We start from the raw sequence: 23004 nt of genomic DNA, 5'->3' as shown, positions 1-23004 counted from the left end.
AAAAAGAATTCAGAAAGTCCCCACTCAGCATAAGAAGTAATAAATACTCTTTGTAGTAAACTTAGTAGGAGCTTGAAGCTCCAGACTGAGGACAATGAGAATGGAAAGTAAAGCAAAATTCGGGTGGTGATTCAAGGTCTGTCTATGAATCAACCTTGCCAGTAGGTATCCTCACTGCCTCTTCTCAAGCACCTGTCCAGTGGTACTTTCTACCAACTAAAACTGAGAAACTTCTGTCTAAATAGGTTGGAACTCACCAAGGGAATGCTAAAGGTATTGTCCTATGGGCTGTTAAGGCCCTCCTCATTTGAGTGGAATGGAATATAAGTGAATGAAGATGCATTTTCTCTCCTAACGAGTGTCTGGAGATACTGTCTAAAGTTGATGAATGTCAAAAGGTGTGAGCACCTTATTTAGAGATGTAGAGGTAACCAAAACAAGATCCAAATTTTATAACATAACAAAAAAGGAGAAGTGGAAGAGGTGGAGAGATGCTTAAGTGTGCTGAATTCCTCATCTGTCACAAGGGGATGGTACTGGATGCATTAAATATATATTTTTTAAGCACCCAGAGAAGTTTTGCTGTAACCACATGATTTTGATGTACAGGGGTAGCCACTGGAAGAATCAAAACAGACAAAGTTAAAAATTGGGTCTTCAGAGGACTGAAACATGGGTCAGGTAGAAGATTATAACAAGGGATCCCTGGGTGGCGCAGCGGTTTGGCGCCTGCCTTTGGCCCAGAGCGCGATCCTGGAGACCCGGAATCGAATCCCACGTCGGGCTCCCGGTGCATGGAGCCTGCTTCTCCTTCTGCCTGTGTCTCTGTCTCTCTCTGTGTGACTATCATGAATAAATAAATAAAATCTTTAAAAAAAAAAAAAGAAGATTATAACGATTGGGAGAGACGTTTTTATTTTATTTTATAGCTTTTTATTCTTTTTGAATGGTTTAACCTTGCAAAAACTAGTTTCTTTTGCAAGTTTTTTTTTTTTTAAGATTTTATTTATTTATTCATGAGACACAGAGAGGGAGGCAAAGACATAGGCAGAGGGAGAAGCAGGCCCCATGCAGGGAGCCTGCCATGGGACTCGATCCCAGGTCTCCAGGATCACACCCTGGGCCAAAGGCAGCACTAAACCGCTGAGCCACCCGGGCTGCCCTCTTTTGCAAGTTTATTTTATTTTTTTTTTTAATTTTTATTTATTTATGATAGTCACAGAGAGAGAGAGAGAGAGAGAGAGAGACAGAGACACAGGCAGAGGGAGAAGCAGGCTCCATGCACCAGGAGCCTGACATGGGATTCGATCCTGGGTCTCCAGGATCGCGCCCTGGGCCAAAGTCAGGCGCCAAACCGCTGCGCCACCCAGGGATCCCCTCTTTTGCAAGTTTAAAATAGAAAGGGAGATCATTTGAATTTTATTTGATGCCCAGATGACAAGCATTACCAGTAAGTCCTTTTTTGACCCTAAGAATTCTTGGGAAAATTACAAGTATCACAAGTGCACTATGAATTTCTCTTTTCTCTTGTTAATGAGCTGGCATTAGCAGATTTTTGCCATTTTGTTGTTCCCCTGCCTTACATGGTTTTCCTTCTCTGAAATTCTCTAAAATAAAAAAGAGGGGATCCCTGGGTGGCGCAGCGGTTTAGCGCCTGCCTTCCGCCCGGGGCATGATCCTGGAGACCCGGGACCGAGTCCCACATCGGGCTCCCTGCATGGAGCCTGCTTCTCCCTCTGCCTGTGTCTCTGCCTCTCTCTCTCTGTCTCTCGTGAATGAATAAGTAAAATTTTTAAAAGAAATAAAAAAGAATTCTCTTTTTGCTGTGTGATCCCTACACTTGGACTTACATATGTCAATTTATTAGCAGTGTCTAGTTTTACAGTTCCCAGGAACAGTAAGCCCCAACACAGCATCACATGAACTCTGGGTATTGTTGGGCCAATTTTAAGGAATCTAAAGAAAAAAATGACAGATATTCAGTGTTAAACATGGAATTGTATGGAAAAATTACTATAGAATATACCAAAAAATAAAAAAAAAGTTTAATTTGGGCATACTTAATTGCTTCAATTTTCCTTAGCCCTGCCTGACTCTACACTGAAATTTGCATGAGAGGGGCTATGAGGAAAGATTTAAATGAAGTTATTTTCCTAATAAGATTTCAAACAGGCAGATGTTTGCCCCAAGGAGCTGTTCAGACAACAGAACTTACAGAAGAACATCATGAGAGACAGAAAAAAAGTGCATTTCAGCTCTCCAATTTTTGCATCAATTTTAAGACAGATCACGGTCCATTTGAATTTCCAATGTACAATTTTTGAACTGGCAAATTTAACCTTTGTCCAGTGATATGTTTTCCACCAAAAAGACCTGGAAAACTCTAAATGTTTACCCTGAAACTTCTCCCGAGAATATCATAGCTTTAAAAAATGTTAATTTATACAGATATGAACTACTCAATTAGGCTCATGCTCAGAACAGACTTCACTGACAAGAGCCGCCTACCATCTGTTAAGTCAACTATTCCCATTTCCAGTGATCCCAAGTTCATCATTTTAGCTGCTGGGATTGAAATTCTCAGTCAGTCATAAATATCATCTGTTCTATCCCTCCATCCTCCTCCTGTGTTCACTTAGGTCATTATTTTTTTCCTTCTTTTTTAATCAACAAATTTGAAGGCAACACCACAGAAAGGATGTATAAACAATTTCATTTTCTTGGCCCATGGCTTTGAAACAACCACTAGCTCAGTCTGATGGTCCAAAGGCTGCTTGTTTTCTATTCTCTAGAAAGAAACAGGTGGCAGGTGGAATAGAAAATCCATAGTCCAGGGAGGATTGCAGGAGGACCTCATTTTCTATATCCTTCTACAGATGAAGAGTCACTTCAGACCAGCATATAGTTATCTCCTCAATTCTAGAAGCTCTGACAAAGTTCAGAGATCCTATAACAATCTAGCAATTATTTACTGCAGCAGGTGCCATGCTTTAGTCTAGAATTTTTAAATCTGGGAAGCCTCCAATTAACCCCTGAAGAGTTCGTCACCCTAGCCAAATCTCTCATGTCCCTTTATTTTTTTCTAAATATTTATTTATTTACTTATGATAGACATAGAGGGAGGGAGAGAGAGGAGAGACACAGGAGGAGGGAGAAGCAGGCTCCATGCCAGGAGCCCGAAGTGGGACTCTCATGTCCCTTTAAAGTCCTTCTGTTTTCTTCTCTTTGGCAGGGAAGCCTAGTAGTTAAGGTGAAGCCCTCCTTTTCATAGCCTCCATTCACTGTGCTCCATGTCACAGAACTCTGTGTAAGGAAAGGTTATTTGGTCCAGTCCCCTGACTTCAAACAGATGAGAAAATGATTCACTTTGAAAAAGACCTTTCCTTTTGGAAATTGGCTCAGATGCCTTTCTTTTCTTTCTCTCACCCCCAAGGCTCTAGAACCTGCCTTTGTCATAGCACTTACACTATAACCACAGTATCTGTTTCCTTGTCTGATTCTCCAGCTGAACTTTACATACTTTGTAGTCGGAAGTTCCAGAGTCTTCTTCTCCATGTTTATGCCAAACACATGTGGCTCTAACAAATATGTCTATCCTATAATAACAGAATCCATAGGGCTGCCATCTTTACAGGTGTATATGGACCCACACTGCAGGTGCTCTGGGCATGACTCTTGTTAGACAGATAAAAAGGCTCCTTCTCTTCTCTTGCTGATCTTTGGCTTCTGTAAGTTTCCCTTTGCCCAATAAAACCAATTTCTTAATCTATGTTCTGTGCTGCTGTTGGAATTCATCAGACCCTTGGTGCAGGTCAAATGATGAATAAAATGTGACTCACCTTTTACACAAACTTACACATTCAATACCTCTAACACTGACGTTCTTACTAGAAATTCTAGTGCCTTTTTAGGCCAACTCAGCCTCTTGTTAACTGTTTAATACTTTCTTCCTGATAGATACAAGATCCTTTAAAAAATGTGCGTATCTGTTATACTCCTAGGAGGCCAGTTGTTATACTACTTAAGCCCAAGGGCTTGGATCAGATAGGCTTGGGCTTGAGTCTTTGCTCTACCACTTTCTAGTCATGTGATGGTGTCAGAACCAATCATCCCTTCTGTAAAATGGGTGTAATCAGACTGCCCACTTCAGAGGCTGTGTGAAAACTAAGTCAGCTAGGCTACACCAATCAACACAGCACCTGGTATATGATTCACCTTCATTAATATTGTTACTGTATCAGGGTGCCTGGGTGGCTGAGTTGATTGGGCATCCAACTCTTGATTTCAGCTCAGGTTATGATCTTGGGGTTGTAAGACCTAGTCTCAAGTCACACTCTGTGCTGGGCATGGAGCCTGCTTGGGATTTTCATTCTCCCTCTCTTTCTGCACCCTCTGCTCCTTCTCACAAGCTCTCTCTTTCTCTCTATAAAAAAATTAAAATACAAAAATATTGATACCATATCATAATTAATGTATCTGGTCAGTGTCTATCTTGACCCCTGGGTGACACTAACCCAGAAGCTCTCTTTCAAACTGTTTGTTTGCTATTGATGATTATGCCAATTCTCTGCTGTAATGTTATCTTGTACTTCATCATCCATTTTTTTTTTAGCATAGCTTGCATTGTATTGTTTCCTCAATGAACACTCCAAACACTTTGTTTCTTGATGTTTCTCTTGTCTCTGTTTGTTTGCTTTCTGAGAGAAGGGCTGAACTTTACCCAGAGCTATGCCAATGAGGAACAAATCAAACATATTTTATCAGTGTCACCATCCCTGCCATAAAATCACCAATACACAATAAAAGGACTGTCTTTTCTTTTTTCTTTTAAAATTTTTATTCTTTTTTTTTTAAATTATAAAAGCATGAATGCATTAGACAGGAGATGAGTGCTAACAAAGATGTGGAGAGAAAAGAATCCTTGTGTGCTATTGGTGGAAATGTAAATTGGTGCAACTACTATGGAAAACAGTTTGGAGGTTTCTCAAAAAGATTAAAAATAGAACTACCATATTATCCAGCAGTTTCAGTTTGGGGCAAATATCCAAAGGAAATGAAAACAGAATCTCAAAGAGCTATCTGTATCTCCATGTTCATTGCCTCACTATTCATAATGGTCAACAATGGAAACAACTCAAGTGTCTGTCAATGGATGAATGGATAAAGTTGTGATATGTATAGGTACACTCACACATACACACACTGGAATATTATTCAGCTACAAGGAAGAAGGAAATCCTGCCGTCTGCAACAACATCTCTGCACCTTGAGGGCATTATGCTAAATGAAAAAGAGAGAAAAAAAAATTAAAAAAAAATAAGTCAGACAGAGAAAGACAAATACCATATGGTCTCACTTAAATGTGGAATCTAAAAAATACTGTACTCAAAGAAACAGAGAACAAGATATTGGTCACCAGAGGCTGAAGGATGGAGGAAATGAGGAGACAGATATTTGTAAAAGGGTACAAACTTCCAGGTATAAGATCAACAAGCTCTGAGGATCTAATGTAAGCATGGTAAACATAGCTGATAACATGATATTAATACATGAAAGTTGCTATGAGAATTGATATTAAATGTTCTTAACACACACACAATGATGGTTATGTGATGGGATGAAGGTATTAGCTAATGCTATGGTGGTACTCATCTTGCACATTATAGAAGTGGCTTAACTTAAATGTTTTATACCTTAAACTTACACAATGTTATATGTCAATTATATCTCAGTAATGTTATGGAAGAAAGTACGAATGTATTCTTTGAAACTAGGTAAATTATTCAAGAATGTATAAAAAAATTACTATCCATTCCCTTATCCATTACCACCCCCACTCCTGACCTAAAGTACTCGGTGTTAACAAACATATCTCACTATACCTTTGTATTGCTCATACACACACACAGACTTCTATGTAAATATATACACAGATGGACAGTTGTGATGTTACTCTTGTTTTTTCTCTTCTCTCTTGATTTTATCAAAATTGAATTATACTACACATATCATTTTACAACTTGCTTCCCTTGTGTAAATATAGCATAGATATTGTTTTTAGTAACCTACCAGAAAGACATAGATGGAATGGATATATTTGTTTGAATTTCTCATTATTGATATTAAAATTGTCACCAATTTCTATTCCACTACAAATAATGCTGCAGTAAATAGCCTTATGCATACATCTTTTATACACTGGAGGTTTTAATACTTGTTCTTCTTATTCTTTATTTGTTCCCAGAAGTGGGGCTGTATTCAGAGGGTATGTACAATGGAGGAGGATTTTGTTTGCTAAGAAGCTAACATAGCTTTGGCTTCAAAGCCCTGGTTGCACAGGTCCCTTAAATGGTCCTAGACTTAGTCTTGTACCAGTAATTTGCTATTATTTTTCTTAAAGAATAATGCATGAAAAGTTATAATGAATGAAGATAATGAGATGTGAGCTTTGGGCCCCATGAATCCCAGACCTTCTCTAAATATGAACACATTTCATTTCAACAAATCCCGGCAGATTCTTTTCCTAAAATGCAGCAATTCACACATTCACCGGCAAGCTAGGAGAGAGCCCAATGGGTCACATATCTGACAGCTCTGGATGTCATTGCATTTCAACCTTCTTGCCAGTTTGATGGGTAAGCATATGGTATCCAATCCCTTTACTGTATATTTTCTTTATTTCTGCAAGTATAAGCACTTGCCATACATGTATTGACCATTTAGATTTCTTCTGAGGTTTACGGCCATTCTCCCATTGTATTTTCATCTTTTTCTCATCAGTGTGTAAAGGCTACTCTCTTCAGGGCACTTCTGTAGACTAGGGATAGAGCAGTGAACAAAATCCCTGACTTCACTGAAATGTACTGCCTAATGGAGAGAGAGAGCCTAAAGTCAAATCAACAAGAGTAGGAGGAATATGTCAAAGTACCAAAGAGAAACCAAAACAGTGACAAGGGAGAGCCCAGTTGAGGGGGCTGCTTTTTTCTTGCTAGTTGTTCAGGGAACTGATAACTGCACACTTAAGCAAAGATCTTCAGGTGGGGCCAAGAGAATACTTTTGGGAAGAGCCTCCCAAGGTGGAAGGCTCTGAAACGGTGGCAGATGTGGTGTATCTAGGGAACAGCAAGAAGCCATCGAGGCTGGGGCCAAGTGGACAAGAGCAGGGCTCCAGGGGCAGGTGATGAAGGCAGGAAGTAGCTGCCCATCCGATTGCGCTGGACCTCCTCGGCCGTAGTAATGATGCTGGCTGTTAGCAAACTGGGGAGTGGCGAGAGTTTTCATTAAAAGACTGCCATGATTTAATTTATAAAGATCTCTCTGCTGCTGGATAGCAAATATATTGGTTATTCTGTTACCTATCACATCTATATCCAAGGCAAATATTTCCCTTAGCCTGTTATTTGCCCTTTGAATTTATGCTGGTTTCTACTGAGTATTAAAAAATAAAAATGTAGTATAGTTAAATGTTTTTTAATTTCCTCTTGGATTTCTTATAAAAGACTCTCCAAAATGAAAGTTGTAGACAATTTTGATTTTTCTTTAATATTTTTAATATTTTCCATCATTTAAGTTACAAATGCAAGTGTTAGAGATTCAGAATCTAATCTAACACCACAAAATATTGTCAGAAGGTTTGGAATCACACTTCAGTACATATTTACCTCTTCAATTTGCTTAATTGTTTGGAACTCCCGGGATGCAAAACTATTTTATTTTTCAGGAAAAGGAGATGGAAAGTAAAAATCTCTGACTCAGCATGGTTTACCCTGTTTCTCACAAACATCAAGAGACAAGAGTTAATCACAATGAAATCTTGCTATATAGAATAAAGATTCTTTTCTCACTTTAGGACTGTGCATGAATATACAAAAGTAAATATATCAAAACTCACGTTCTTTAAGAGATTAAACTATCTATACTATAAATGAGTTCAAGATAACACTAATATTTAGAGAAAGGAGAAGGAAAAAGCTAATTTATCAACATGTACAACAATAGTAAAGAGTTTTTTAACATTGAAGTCTGTAGTTATTTACTCCTTTTGTTATGTATATAAGTTTGACTTTGTATTGAAGTATTAAAATTAATGCTTCATTATGAACCTGAAGTTTTCATACAAATATACTGAATATATAAAACCATAACCATAGCAAACACAATTATAGGATCTATCATTCTGATTTATTTATTCAAATAATTTATGAATAGCAGAAAATTAGACTGCTGCTATTATCTTGGATTTCACTGACCTACTTTCTGACCTTTAACATACACAAAATTTGCTCAAATTTTGGTTGTAGGACTTAGTAAATTTCAGTCTGACCCAATTCTTTTATATTTGTGTAGGCAGTCTAAATCATAATAGATACAGCATCAGATGTAACTACGGTCAATGTCCTTACTAATAGAGGGGAACAATGGCCTGGATAATGCAATAAACCATATAATGCCCTGCTCTCTCAGTTGTCTCAGGCTGAATGGAGATGACAGCTGTCAGAGTGAAATAGGTGAGTGGGTAGGATGTGTGCCAGCCCTGTGGTCTCTGCCCTGGGCTGAATATCCTGTTCTGAATAGCCCTGGACACATCCAGATTTAAAATTCTATATCATTGCTCTCTTCTGTCTCATTTTCTTTTCAACTCCATCTTCCACACATCCTGCAGAGGACAGAGCTGCCCCTGCTCTTTCCCCATAATCTTTGATTCCCTGCTTAAGGGACATCAGAATTGCATCACCACCCAAGGGTGTCCTATCAGGGCAATGATGGCATGAACCACGGCATTTGCTACCATAAAGAGTGTGAATGGAAAATTATGGGGAAGGGAGATCACATTTCCTTCCAATCACAGCTCATGGGGCAAGCTACAAAAGGCACCGAATTCCAGAAGTTTCATGAACACCCACGAAGGAGTTCTTGCCCCCTTACAAAGCTGAGGGCTGCTCTTGAGCCAACTGCCATTAGTGTTTACTTGGGAACCATTCAAGTATGTCCTTCCAAAGGTAAGCCCTGAGGACACCTGGATTTGCTTTCTTTCGCCTAGTCATGGCTATAGGACTCAGTCTGCTTTTCTCTTCACTCTGTAACCAACTGGACACCCCTACACACATGTACGTACACACACACACACACACACACAGCACGACAAGCAATACAATAGCCTAAAGTTCCCACAGCTTCCTCCCTCCTTATGGCCCTAAAGTCAAGCACACAGGCTTTTTCCATTTTCAGACTTTTAGTCTACTCTTTTTAGAAAAACAATCATTGACAAATTACTGACACCACAGAACCTTACAGAATGCTTATCTTATTGGTCTCCAGGCTGTTGATCTTGCTTCCATTCTACCATAAAATCAGGTAGGCCAGGCCAGGCCATCTTTCTGCTTCCACATTTGAGCTTTCTCAGTGCCCCTCTCTGTGCTTTCAGGTGAAGTTATTTCTCCTCCCAAGATCTTCTTCCAGGATCTTCCTTTATTTCCTTTAGGCTAAAATAAACACCTCTGACCCACAAATGAAACATACTTTTGGACATCTCCTCAGACTTTCTCTGAGCTCTAACTGGGCAAGGAGAAAAGACTACCAGCATAAATCATAGTGTAAATTTTTTTAAGTGTTTTTTGACATACTTCTCTTTGATACACATTTTAGATAGCTGCATATTTTGGAGAAATAAGAAAAATAAACTTGACAAATTCCACAGGGACCTGGCAGTAAACACAGTCCTGAGCACATTCTTTGTTCAGAATCAAACTCAAGAAACTACCCTGATAGAGTAGAGGAGAGTCAAATGGGAACTCCAGCTGCTTGGCAGGACCTGAGGTATTGAGCCATGAGAGTGAGGCTGGATGGAGAATTGGGCTGTCAGATGCACTAGCAATCCTCAAGTGAGAAGGGCAATTTATCTCCAGAGTCATCCTCTTAAGGAAGGTCCCCATCCTACTCAAGGGAGGCACCACCTCTGATGGAAGTTGGGTATTATCATGGCTGATAGGCTGTGGGGTGGTTTAAGCCACAATCATATCAGGAAAGACCTCCATACCACCACTCTTCTGCTCAGACCAAGCAGGCATGCTTCTTTTAACCAATTGTGAAGACAAACTACAGAGGAGCCTGGAATCCAGAGGGGTTGGTGTTTATCTCTGTCATTTCCTTGCCAATTTCTACCCAAACTTTCCCTTTGACATCCTTATTCTAATGGAAATGTGAGAATCTTACTTTAAAAGTTTCATAGGGCATTCAATAGTAAAAATGAATAATAATACCTAACATTTATGGAGTACTTATTATGGGTCAGGTGTCATTCTAAATATTATCGATGTTACATCATTCTTCAAAAATCCTAAGAAGTGAGTGCTATTATTATTCTTATTTATAGATGGAACATTTAGCTCAAACTATAAAGTTTCCTTTTCCTTCCAAATCAGCTGTATCCCTTTGTTAAGATAGCAAACATATATTCAGCATCTACAGGGTATAAGGCCATGTTCTAAGTAAGCAGTGGAGCAACAGAGATAAAAGACAATCCCCACCCTCAAGTTCCTAGCTGCCTAAAGAGGATCTCCTGATAAGAACAAATTTTAGAATTTTGAATTCAATATGTTAGATGAAAGTGCACACAGGGTGGTATGATAGAAAAGAGGAGGCAAGATAAGGGTAAGACCCAGTTTTGGGGGATGTGTGAGGTGGGTCAGGGAAGACTTCCCAGAGAAGGTGAAAAAGGCTAAGCTGAGTCTTCCAGGACAGAGAAGTGCCTAGCATTAGAGGTCTGGGCCACGTGAAATGACAAGCCAGAGAAATGAGCTGGAGACCAGATCCTGAAAGACAGATATATCATGCTAACAAACTGGGTTTTTATCCTAAAATTAATGGGAAGCCACAAAGTAATTTTTTTAAAAAATACACACAACATAACATTTACCATTTTAATCATTTTTAGGTTTCAGTGGCAGAGTTCAGTTCAGTGACATTAAATACATTTACATTGCTGTATAATCATAACCACCATTTGTCTCCAAAATCTTTTTTTTCTTGTTAAAGGTTTTATTTATTTATTCATGAGACAGAGAGAGAGAGATAGAGAGAGAGAGTCAGAGACACAGGCAGAGGGAGAAGCAGGCTTCATGCAGGGAGCCCAAAGTGGGACCTGATCCCGAACTCCAGGATCATGCCCTGAGCCAAAGGCAGAGGCACCCAGGCATCTCTCCAGAATCTTTTTCATCTTCCAGAACCAAAACTCTCTGGTCATTAAACAGTCATCTTGACTCCCCACTTCCATCCCCTGGCAACCATCACTTGACTTTCTGTTTTTATGAGTTTAATGATCTAGGTACCTCATAGAAGTAAAATTACACAATATTAGTCCTTTCTGGACTGGCACATTTCACTTAGCATAATGTCTTCAAGGTTCAACACATGGAAAGGCATGTGCCAGAATTTCCTTCCTTCTTAAGTTTGAATAGTATTCCATTGTATTTGTATATAATATTTTGTTTACCCATTCATCCATCAAAGGACACTTAGGTTGTTTCCACCTTTTGACTATTGTGAATAAATGTGATGAACATGGGACTCTAAACATCCTTGAATCCCTGCTTGCAATTCTCTGGGGAATACACCCAGAAGTGGAATTGCTGGATCAAGTGTCAATTATATGTTTAATTTTTTGCGGAACCTCCTTACTGTTTTTCCACAATGGCTGAAGCATTTTACATTCCCATCACCAATACACAAGGGTTCTAATTTCTCCACATCCTCACCAACACTTCATATTTTCTGGGTGTTTTTTTTTTTTTTTTATAATAGTCATCTTAATGGGTGTGAAGTGCCATCTCGTTATGATTTTGATTTGCAGTTCCCTAATGATTGCAATGGTAAGTAAGCATCTTTTGATGTGATTACTGCACATTTCTTTGGAGAAATTTCTATTCAAGTCTTTTGCCCATTCAAAATGATTCAAATCAGGGGTGACATGATCTGACTTGCATTTCAGACAGGGCTCTGGTGTAGAAAGAACTATGGCTCAGAGGGCAAGAGGCTGGATTCATCCAAGAATGACATAATGAGGTGAGAACTGCACCAGTAGTTAGGACAGTGATAAGAGGATGCACCTGGGATGTACTAAGAGTGTAAGATTAATGGGATTTAGCAATGTGGTGAATGGGGAGAGAGAAGAGTCAAGATTCTGTCCTGCTGGAGCTAGGCTTAAGGCAGCAGGCCTAGGACCTCTCTCTGCATGGGCTTTACCCCATTCTATGTAACACCGAGCCAGAGCTTCTGCAGTCTTCCCCTTCTGAATTCTCGAAGGTTTTCATCCTCCTTCTTCCTAACAGATCCTCCATCCATTTCCCTCTCTCTTTCTTCTTACCTGGTCATGAATCCTGCTTCTAGGCTCATCTACTTGTATTACCAACATATATCCCTTCAAATCTATTATTGCTTCTTTTCTGGCTTTGCAGGGGAAACCAACCCCTGATATGCTTCCAGCTGGAGAAATGGAGGAGACAGAAGGAAACCAACAGCTCTGAGGCCATGACAGGAGAAAACAAGGAAATAAGCATTTTTGTCTTTCTTTTGACTTCATAAATCCCAATTCCCTCTTCCTTAATGGATCAAGATTTCATAATTATTGGCTTGCTTATCTATCTTCTCAGGAAATTTTAAACTGAAACATATTTATAAATAATATTCATATTATATGACTAAATTATAAAGAATGATATCAAATCAAATCTAAGCTGATCAGGGCCAAAATAAATGCTAAGGCCATGAGGAAGAAAAGTCTTTGTACTTCTTCCTGACAATTTTCCAAAATGGAACTTTTAGCAGACATTATAATAAATATAACCAAGATATCAAAGATAAATGGTGGAGAAAATGTAATGGGAAATGCCCAGGTTTTGTGGTAATTCACATTGAGGAGCAAAGTTATAATCCCATTAATGCATCTAAATATGAGGAACAGCACTAAATATTATGCTAAAATGACCGTGTCACTTTTTAAACACCTTTAGATTATTAATTATTAGGTGTGGGTCAAGAAAGTAATAAAAGAGATATATTTTATTAGAAAATTATACATCACCTATGATGTACTTACCATAATGAAATTAACAAGCCTTTGTCAGCAATTAGAATTTCATCAGAAGACAAAAAGTAGAGCTGAGACTTTTTTAGCTTTTCATAAAGGTTTTAACTGAGTAAGCTTTTTCATTCCTTTCATCCTACCCCCGCCCTCTCTCTGGCTTTTCCTTCTTCTTTAGATTGAGGTTTCTGTACCATACAGTAATAAAATCCACTGCCAAGTTTACTCAGTCAATAAAAGCAGGTTTTGAAAGTAGAGATTTTGTAGACTTGTATTTAGAAGTTTTTTTCTCTATCTCTCATCCCTGGGAAATGATCTAACATCAAAATATGAGGAAACAACCTTTTGAGTAAGAACTGACAAGGTGTTATGTTGCTATTCTGGAAAAAAAATCAACACTACCCTCAGAAAACAGAATGTGTTCTTTCTAGTAAATAAAGTTGCAAGTGGTTGGTGACAGTTTATGGGAAGAAAGAGTCGTTTCAAACTCTCCATCAGAATTTTACATGGAATAAATGCCTTATATAAAAATCACATCTGTGAGCTACAATGCCATAGAATGAACAGGACACAAGTCTTCGTGCAGGTAAATCAATAACAATGGGCAATGCTGAAGTTGCATATTTTAGTTTTTGGTGCCAAACTCACTGTCTGACCCCAGTTTTACAGAAAGAGTGATCTGAGGTTTTGGTTTCAAAAGCCAAATCAGTTTCTACTTTCAGATAAGAAAAATCTATTGCATTGTTAGTTTGGAATCAAGGGAGTTGACAGTCCCAGGATTTTATTTGTGATGCACCAGTAAGTACCAAAATAACTAATGGTGCAACACTACTTATTGCAATCACTGATTTTGAAAAACAAAAGGCTGAAATCAATAAGAAAAAAACCTAAAATGCCAATTAAAATCTTGGGAAGGGACAGGAATATCAATTTACTAGACAAATGTAAATGATTAACAGCATATGAAAAAATAATATTCAATGTCCCAGAAGTGAAATTTAAAAATTTCTGATATAGCGATACTAGAGCCTATTAAATCAGTGAATATGATAAGAAGTAATGAAGTAACGATGCCCTAGTTTGGCAGGGTTCTTGGGAATATAAATTAGTATAAACTTTCTGAAAACCAATTTGATGTGTATATCAGAAGTCCTTTAAAAATGCATCCACTTAAGATCCATAATGCTCTTGCTAGGAAACCAATCCAAAGGAATAGCAAAGTGGACAGATATTTATTTACCAATAACATAAACAACCAGATTTCAAAAAATGGAAATAGCCTAAATGTCCAAGAATAATGAAAGTTAAATTAAATAGTTTATATATACTATGGAATACTTTCCACTATTAAACATTGTATTAATGAAATGGGGAAATGTTCATGACACAATGTTGGGTGACAGCAAGGATATAAAAGTATTAATATAATTTAACCCTAATATTGAAATATTATATACACATATTTATCCATATCTATATACACATAGATATATACATATACATACATATATACATACATATGTTAAAAATATATATCCATATATGTAAAAATAATCTTGGATTAATAAAAAACAAAATTTGTATGTCTTCGCAGGAATAAAAAGAAAACAAATGGAAAAACACGTCAATTTAACCAAAGTTATCTATTCATGTAGCAACAAGAAAAAGAATAGAAAATAAATACATCAAAATTGAGTCATAGGTGATTATAATTTTTTTGCACCTTTCTGTGTTTTCCAATTTTCCTGTGGTGAGCAATATATGTATTAGGATTTATCTGCAACAGCTCAGCCCAACTAACTTAAGAAATAAAGAAAATTTATTGGTTTTCATAATACAGTGGTCCTGGGATAAGCACTGCCTCAAGGGTGGCTAAATACAGGAACTCAAAGTAGTTGTGGCTAAATACAGGAACTCAAAGTAGTTTATCGGGATTCTAGTTCTCTTCTCCTAAATTATACTTCCTGGGTTGACTCCTTCCCAGAAAGGCTATCCTTTGGGGTCCCAGTTCTAGGGGTTAAATATTTTCGGTTCAAGTCCACCTGCACAGCAAAACCCCTATGATCCATTCTGATGGTTCTGCCTTAAGTCATGTGCTCAAAATAAACCAATTGCATGTCAGGAGAATGCTAGGCATTGATGGACTCCAGTCTTATGCTCTCTCCTAGTCTTTGTGGGAGCCCTACCAGTACCAAGTGGAATGAAAATTGGGAAGATACAGATTCCCAAATAAAAATCCAAACTGCTATCAAGAAGGGGAGGTAAACCACAAATGCCGAATGCAAACATGTATTCCTTTTATAAGAGGAAAGAAATGTAACTCCAATTTTTTTTTCAAACCCCAGTGCTCCTCCTCTTTTCCATTAATTCTAAATCCGTTCTCCTTTCTCACCAGTAACAATTGTTAGTCTGTTAACATCTTCACAGGATAGAAATGTTCATTTTGCCAACGGCAAATGTATTGCTCATACACTTTTTAATTGCAAGTGCGATTTCTCATGAATATTTAGAAAGAATGACAAGGTAAAAATCATTTTTCCTGTTAGGATTAAAAGTAAAATTTTTAGTAATGAATTAAGAACTGTTACTGTCAATACCTTATTCTATGTCTTTTTCTCTGTTACATCAGGCCACTTTATGTAAAATTACTCTGTTATGTTGCAGTGTTGTTTCACTGCAACATTAGAAAGAGAGAAAGAGAGAAGAGGGAAAGAGAAAGACACCAGGGCATTAGCTTCCTCTCTTCTTATTTGATGACTTTGGTAGTGTTTGCCAATTGGGTAACACAACTTTCACTAGGTTGAATTTTGAAAAGTATTTCAAATACATTCTTCTAGCTTAATCATGGTCTGTTCATTTTTTGGTAGCAGGATTTCTTGAAATGTAATGCAGACTTTTCTTTTAAGCCTCTCTTCATTTGCCTAAGGGAATTTGGTGAGCACCATCTTCCTGTGCCTCATGCAGACAATTTATTCTGGAAAAATCACTTGTTAAGTGAATTCTCATAAGAAAAAAAAAAACATATTACCATGAACTTTTATGAACAGCTATTTACACTAAGACGACACCAAAGCCCATAAAAATTAGTTCAATTACTTCAATAGTCACATTAGTTAAACAACCTAGCAAGACCTTTTGATTCATTAATTACACCAAATTATGGCTGTTCACCTATACTCATTAACTTCCTGCAGAGCAATCATGTAACATATACTTAAGATTATGCTTACAAATAAAACCTATTGGGTACTCAATGTTTATATAATTCAATCTTTATTACAAAATAATAATCATAATCATAACCAAAAAAATCATTGAAAACAGGGTAAGTTATTTCACATTCACCAAATAATTTGACATCCTTAAGGCATAAGATTACCATGGCTGTGAACTACAAAAACACTGAGTCTCTGAGAGAGCTAAATGTATCACATTCCATCAATAACTATGAATGTGGCTACCTGGTGCTTCTGGTCTGGCAAGGTTCAGTGCCGGGGTGAGATTCAAAATCCAAATCTGTCCTCATAAATGCAATGAAATGACTTGTTCACCAAAGTGGGGGTACCTCATGAAACTTTGAAAATAAAAATCAAATTAATGTCACTGTACTCTAGGTCACCTGCCCACTCTGTGCCTCTGACAATCTGAGTTTCAGACAGCACACATAATAATCACACCAAGCAATGAGTATTATCAATATCCTTTTTAAATAGATGAATTATTGAACAGTAGTACATCTGAAACTGATGATGTACCATATGTTGGCTAATTGAAATTAAACTTAAAAAATAAAATAAAATAGGGGTTTAAAGATTTTATTTATTGGAGAGAGAGATCATGAGAGGGAGGGGGAGAGTCAGAGAGAGGGAGAAACAGACTCCCCATTGAGCAGGGCCCCATCAGTCATCGTGGGCTCCTGAGCCAAAGCAGATGCTCAATGGACTGAGCCGCCCACGTGCCCCTAAATAGTGGGTGTTTTTTTTTTTTTAATATTTCATTTACTTGAACTAGTTGAAGATCTTTGTTTTCAATTACTCAACTAAATATCTCAATTTCCCACCCCATATTTGATCAGTAAAAACACTTAACAACATATCGTCACAATCATTATTCTCTCTGGGGAATTTGCTGAACTTGATTGTCTATGAAGGTGATTGTTTAACAGCTTTCATAATCATTCTTCCCCATGCACATATCTCACTACAAAGGTGACCAAAACACCATGATCTGGAGAATTTTCACCTCATCTGTACCTGCAGTCCTTTTCTTCACAACGGCAAATTAGTTGTCAGTCCTTTGCCCAGCTTTGTTATTAATGATACTACCTTGAAAAAACGCAGCTCAAGGACAAAGAACAACTCAAAAAATGCACTATGACCAACAACACTTGAATCTTTTCTCTTTTAAAAGAAGCATGTAATATAGGAAATGAGCTTTAATTTAGCCTTTATGTTTGCCTGTCTTGGGAGAAGTTCAACAAAGAGCTGAAAATGAAGTATGCTCAGATTTTAAAGGTAATGATGAAATGAGAGGGAGGATGTCCTTCAACACTATAGAAGCAGCTTCAGCCATGATAAAATATTTCAAAGAAATGCACAGGGAATGCACTGTAATAGCGGTGAGCACTCCATGTTTTGTTCAGCCCATCTACAGTGCATCAACGGGCTTTTTCCAAAAGTGTGTGGACACAATACTTTGAGCTGAGATCTGTAGCCTTCTAAAGATGATATCTACAGGTTGTCATGGTAACTCACAGGGCACCATCTTTAAAAACATTAAATTCTGAGTAAAAATACACACAGAGAAATTTCAGCCTTAAAAGCCATTGCCTCAGACAAATTGTCCATTAGCCTACATATCTCTGTCCTTTTTAAAGCTTTGCTTTGATTTTTATTTTCATTCCACGTTCAATGAATACAGAACCCTGAAACAATTGAAAAAAAGCTTGAATTCTTTTATTATAGATTTTCCGTGATAAACTACATTAGCTTTAAACTGAATGAGCACTACCTCTACTACTCATATTTTTTTCCTTTCAATTGGCTTTTTTTTTAAATATGAGCTTTCCTGCTTTTATCAATAGACACAACTTTTGTTCTTTTTCTCTTCATATTGCCCTGTAGCCAGTATTAAAGTGAGGGACTTCTTCCTTACTTTGAAACTGCAAGGTCTGGATGTCAATCCTTTTGTCAATAGTTTGGGGACATAGTGACTTTCCCTCCTCACCCATTGCACTTATTGTTGTGTGTCAATCGCATAGGATTTAGCAAGTTTGCCCTTGAATCTTTCTCTATCTTCTCATTAGCACCTGCTAATCCTCCAGCTGGATTATGATATATTGGCAGACTAGGGAGGGTGCCTTATAGCTCATTATATCTTTAAGTTAGGAGCACTACACACAGGGGCACAGTAAATATTTTATGACTTAGAACCCAACTTTAAGGTAAAGGCACTGATAGGATCTTCTAGATTATCAAATAGACCCCCTAATTTTCATGAAGTAGGAGGGTGAAACAAGGAGAGTAAAGTATTGTAGCCCAAAGTTATGTCTAGCTAAAAATATTATTTTTGAGGTTAGCAAAGGGAATTCCAATCTCCATTCTGCCAGTACAGGAAAAGCAAAAGGAGGCAAAACTAAGATTCTTTATTCACAAAACAAAATTGCTAATAGCCATTCTTGGATCACATACCTAATTAGATTGTTGTTTTGAGGTTCCCATTCAATGACACTCTTTCCCAGAGGGAATGTATTAAGCATTGTCCAAATATGAGGCATGATTACAAGAAGGGGTACAAATAAATAGGGCATATGAGGAAAGACAAATGTAAAAAATAAAAGAAATTAAATGATTGTTGGTAGTATTGAGCATCATCTTATTCTTAATTCACAGGCAATGTCATACCAGAAAAGTGACCATATTTGGAAGATTAATAGTAGGGAAAATTCTAAGATTTTAGATTTAAGGCCTCCAGAAATTGGGGTAAAAAATAAACAACATAAGGCAATGGGCTAACCAGAAATCTAGACTAGAGAGAAAGAGTATTATAGAGCAGGTTCACCTTTTTCTCCGAATTTCTTTATAGTTAAGCTTTGTTGGGAAGCTCTTCTGGGGAGAATCCCATATGTGTATGTGGCAGGAACATCCTCGTGTTCTATTGGCTCATTTGTATCTGGACTAGAAGCAATGAAAGGAAATAATTAAAGGGAGGGAAACACAGATAATAAAGGAAGGACCTAATTAAAAAAAAAAAAACATAGAGATTACTGTGATATGAGTTGTGTGTGTGATTTAAATTCCTAATGCATTAATTAAAAGGAAAGTTGACTGATAATAACTTAGTTACATAAGGCCCTTGCAGTTTACAAACTTCACATTTAGCAAAGTAGAGCTTCTATAAATCTCAGAGGGTTGGAAGAACAGATGTTCTCATTCTTGTTTATTGATGAGGCTTAGAGTGGTTAAGTGATTTATATACGGTCATATGCTGAGGAGTTCTGGCACCAAATCCAAGACCTAAATATTTAGAGAAAGACTATTTTGCCCCTCCATTTCTTTTATGGGTCCTGTCCAAGACTGTCACTACCCAAAGACTGCTTCATGAAGAGTGAGCAGAAAGGAAATAAAATAGCTGTTGCATAATCAGTTAATAGGTCTGGAAGAGAAGTTTGGGGGCTTAAAATGAAGTTTTAAATCAACGAAACACTACCCTATGTATCTTTTGCTACAAAAGATCACACGTGATTAGTTAGAGCTTCTACCAAGAAGACTACATTAAAAAAGAAATGACTGGAACATCTATACCAAAGTGTTTCAGGAGCCATTTGACTCCTAATTTTTCAAGTACAATGGTAGCAGTGATCGTTGATCATAACTCAGAGCAAAGTTAAGAATAACAATTACCTTTATAAGCACATTACTAATTATCAGTAATGATTAGGGAATCATAATTTAACAGTTGTACTTAAGCTAATAGTCAATCGTGGAAGTTTGGGGAAAGAATTAATGAATGTTTTTTCAGAGACCACCTAGAAACATGATTTAGCATTTGGATTCTTGACATTGAAATCTGACTAGAAAAGAATGAATGCCAAACTTGGGACCTACTTGAATAAGGCTCAAGAGATTCCCAGAGCTCAGTCACATCCCAGCACTGGCCAACTATTTGTTAACAGTTTGAAGCAAGACTAAATAGTTCTGACACTGTTCAAAGTCGGATGGGAAAATTATAATCTGTAGAATGATAAATAAGTGAAATAGAGAGGCCTCTGGGTGGCTCAGTGATTGAGCATCTGCCTTTGGCTCAGGATGTGATCCTGGAGTCCTGGGATCGAGTCCCACATTGGGCTTCCTTCATGGAGCCTGCTTCTCCCTCTACCTATGTCTCTGCTTCTCTCTGTGTCTCTCATAAATAAATAAATAAAATCTTTTTAAAAAAGTGAAATAGAAAGAGCTAAGAAAGCTTCTTGGATTTCATAAAAGAGATATCAAAAGGATCTAGGGCTTAGAGATCTTACAGTCAAGTTCCTACTGTATTCTCTGCAGTAGGGTGCACAGGATGCATACATGTGCAGGTGTAAGTTTAGATGCATGTGAGCCTGTGGATAAAACTATGAGATTAATAAATCTGCTGCAAACTGATATTTAGGCTTTCATGGGATTTCTTCTTTCTTCTCTTCCATAAAACTTTACAGTTTGAGAGAATATTGACCTTTCGTTTTACATTATCCTCCAAATTCTACAATGATGGCAATTCTCAGATTGAATGAAAATGGTGAGAAATCAGAGTGCATGTTAAGAATAAAGTCATAGTTTTCATTTACTGAACACATACCATGTTCCAGTACTGTACTAACGCACTTTACCCTGAAGATGTTTAGAACATGTCAACCTCAAATTTGCCATGTTGTCATGCAGATTTTTTTGAGAGAAACCAAGACCCAGTAGACTAAGGAAAAGCTCTTATCTCCCCTTAACTCCTAAAAGAAAGTACAAATGTCCCCAATTGTGGGGGAGATCTATATTTACAAAGAAAACTTCTTTTAGAAACACTACCTGTCCCAGGAAGAGCAACTATCAGAGATAACATCTTTTTTTCGCCTGAGTGACTTTATCTGCATAACAAGACAATCTTTGTTTACCATACATTTCCTCCTCTTATCCTATCCACACATTGCTTCCTCCCTCATCTAAAAGCCCCAAACTCCCAACTCTTTCCTTAGCTCAGGATGATATATAAGTCTCTATCATCTGACTGCCTTTTGAAGTCTCATATCTTTGTGAAACTCCCATGTGTATGTACTTAATTTATGTTTTTTCTTCTGTTTCTCTGTGTCAATTTAATTCTTGGACTAGCCACAGAACCTAGAAGGTTAGAAAGGTTAGAAATATTTCCTCCCCTACAGTCCATATTGTCTCCTATAATCCTCATAACAAACTTAACAGGTGGTAGGATCACTTTCGTATAATTAATGAAGAAATCGAGGCTTCACATAGACAAATTAATTGTAGACTTGGCATTTAAACCAGGTCTTGTCTACTTATAAAGCATGTGTTTTGTTTTAATGTCCAGCCTATATTGCCCCCTAATAGAAAGGAGAGAGACAAACCCAGGTCTTGATGGGTCAAAAGGCTGGAAAATGTTCAAAGAGCACATTGTTAGACTTTCCTCATTCTTTAATCTGGAAATGGCCTGCAGATGAAGGCCAGAAAGAGGGTTTGCCCCAGGGTTTGTCTCTGCCTGTTTTAGTAGAGAGAGGGCTTTTAAATAAGGTCTCTATAAACAACAGGATATTTCAAGTAATGGGCAGAAAGTCTAGGATTCAGCTGGGTTTCCTGGGTGAGGGTGACAGGTTCAAAGTTTGAATCTGAAAAAAGGAGCTCTAAGCAGGTCAAATCAGTTTAATCAGAGGACTGATGTTCTTCAGGTATCCATGATTTCTCCTGGGCTGACCTTGAAGTTTGTAGTCTGTAGAACACTGGGGGCCTGTTTTTGTTTGGTTGGTTTTTGTGGGGTTTGTTTACTTCTTTTACAGTTTCATTCTCCTCTACTCAGGTGAAGAGGTGTTAGGTGCTTCAGGCTTCCATGTTCTTTCTTCTAACTCTATGTTCCCCCTCCTAGAAATCTAACCCAACCCTACCAGCAGTTACTTATATAAATTAATATCTCCCAAAGGGGTATTGCTAGCTTGTATCCCTCCTCAGTAGATCAGACTCATATAACCAACTGCCTACTTCAATTCTCCTCCAACATGTCTCAGAGGAATTTCAATCACATTATGTCCAACACCAATTCTGTGATCTTCATCGTAAGTCCTGATCCTCTACCAGTTGTCCCCTATTTCAATGAAAGGTACCGCCACAAGCACTAGACAGAGGCCAGAAGTCACCCTTGATGCTTCATTTATCCTCATTGCTCTATCTGATCCATCACCAAGACCATTCCTCCTCCCCTCTCTGCACCACCACCCTCTTTTTGAACCTATCACGAACTTCTTAGCTCTTCTCTCAACTTCTCCTATATCTTCTCTCAAAGCCAAGTCAAGTTATATGATAGATACCCCCAGCTTAAAGTCCTTCTTTCACTGGCCATTGTTATCTGGAAAATGTATGACTCTTAATGTGGCCTGAAGGACCTGTGTGATATTCAGCCCCCTCTGCACACACCACCAACACACACACTCACCCTTGCAGCCTCATCTGCCCCGTGGTCTACCCTGCTCTTTCCATTCCCTTCTTCTCAAACATCTTCCCTCTTGGGGATTTTACACATGCTATTTTCTATACCTGGATAGTATTTTTTTTCTTTTTCACCTAGTCAACATCTAATTATTCTTCAGATCTCAGTGAGGTTACCTTCCCTAGCTAGATCAAATCCATTTATTACAGGCTCTCTTAAACTGTGTAGCTATTTTTCAGTTGCAATTA

The 23004-nt window shown here is 37.8% G+C and overlaps 1 long non-coding RNA gene across 1 annotated transcript in view; it reads right to left on the bottom strand.

Moving 5' to 3' along the window:
• Positions 1–16455: 16455 nt before the first annotated feature.
• Positions 16456–23004, bottom strand: part of LOC111092470 — an 85794-nt gene continuing 79245 nt past the window's right edge. Inside the window, exons 3-4 of the long non-coding RNA XR_005378175.1 lie at positions 19139–19254; positions 16456–16652 (exon numbers count right to left, since the gene is read on the bottom strand). This is a non-coding gene — a long non-coding RNA (uncharacterized LOC111092470). The remainder of the gene's footprint in view (positions 16653–19138; positions 19255–23004) is intronic.

Source organism: Canis lupus, chromosome 25 (assembly GCF_011100685.1).
Source record: "Canis lupus familiaris isolate Mischka breed German Shepherd chromosome 25, alternate assembly UU_Cfam_GSD_1.0, whole genome shotgun sequence".
NCBI classification, from domain to species: Eukaryota; Metazoa; Chordata; class Mammalia; order Carnivora; family Canidae; genus Canis; species Canis lupus.
The sequence above is the reverse complement of the archived record's forward strand: the minus strand, read 5'-3'. Positions and strand labels throughout refer to the sequence as shown.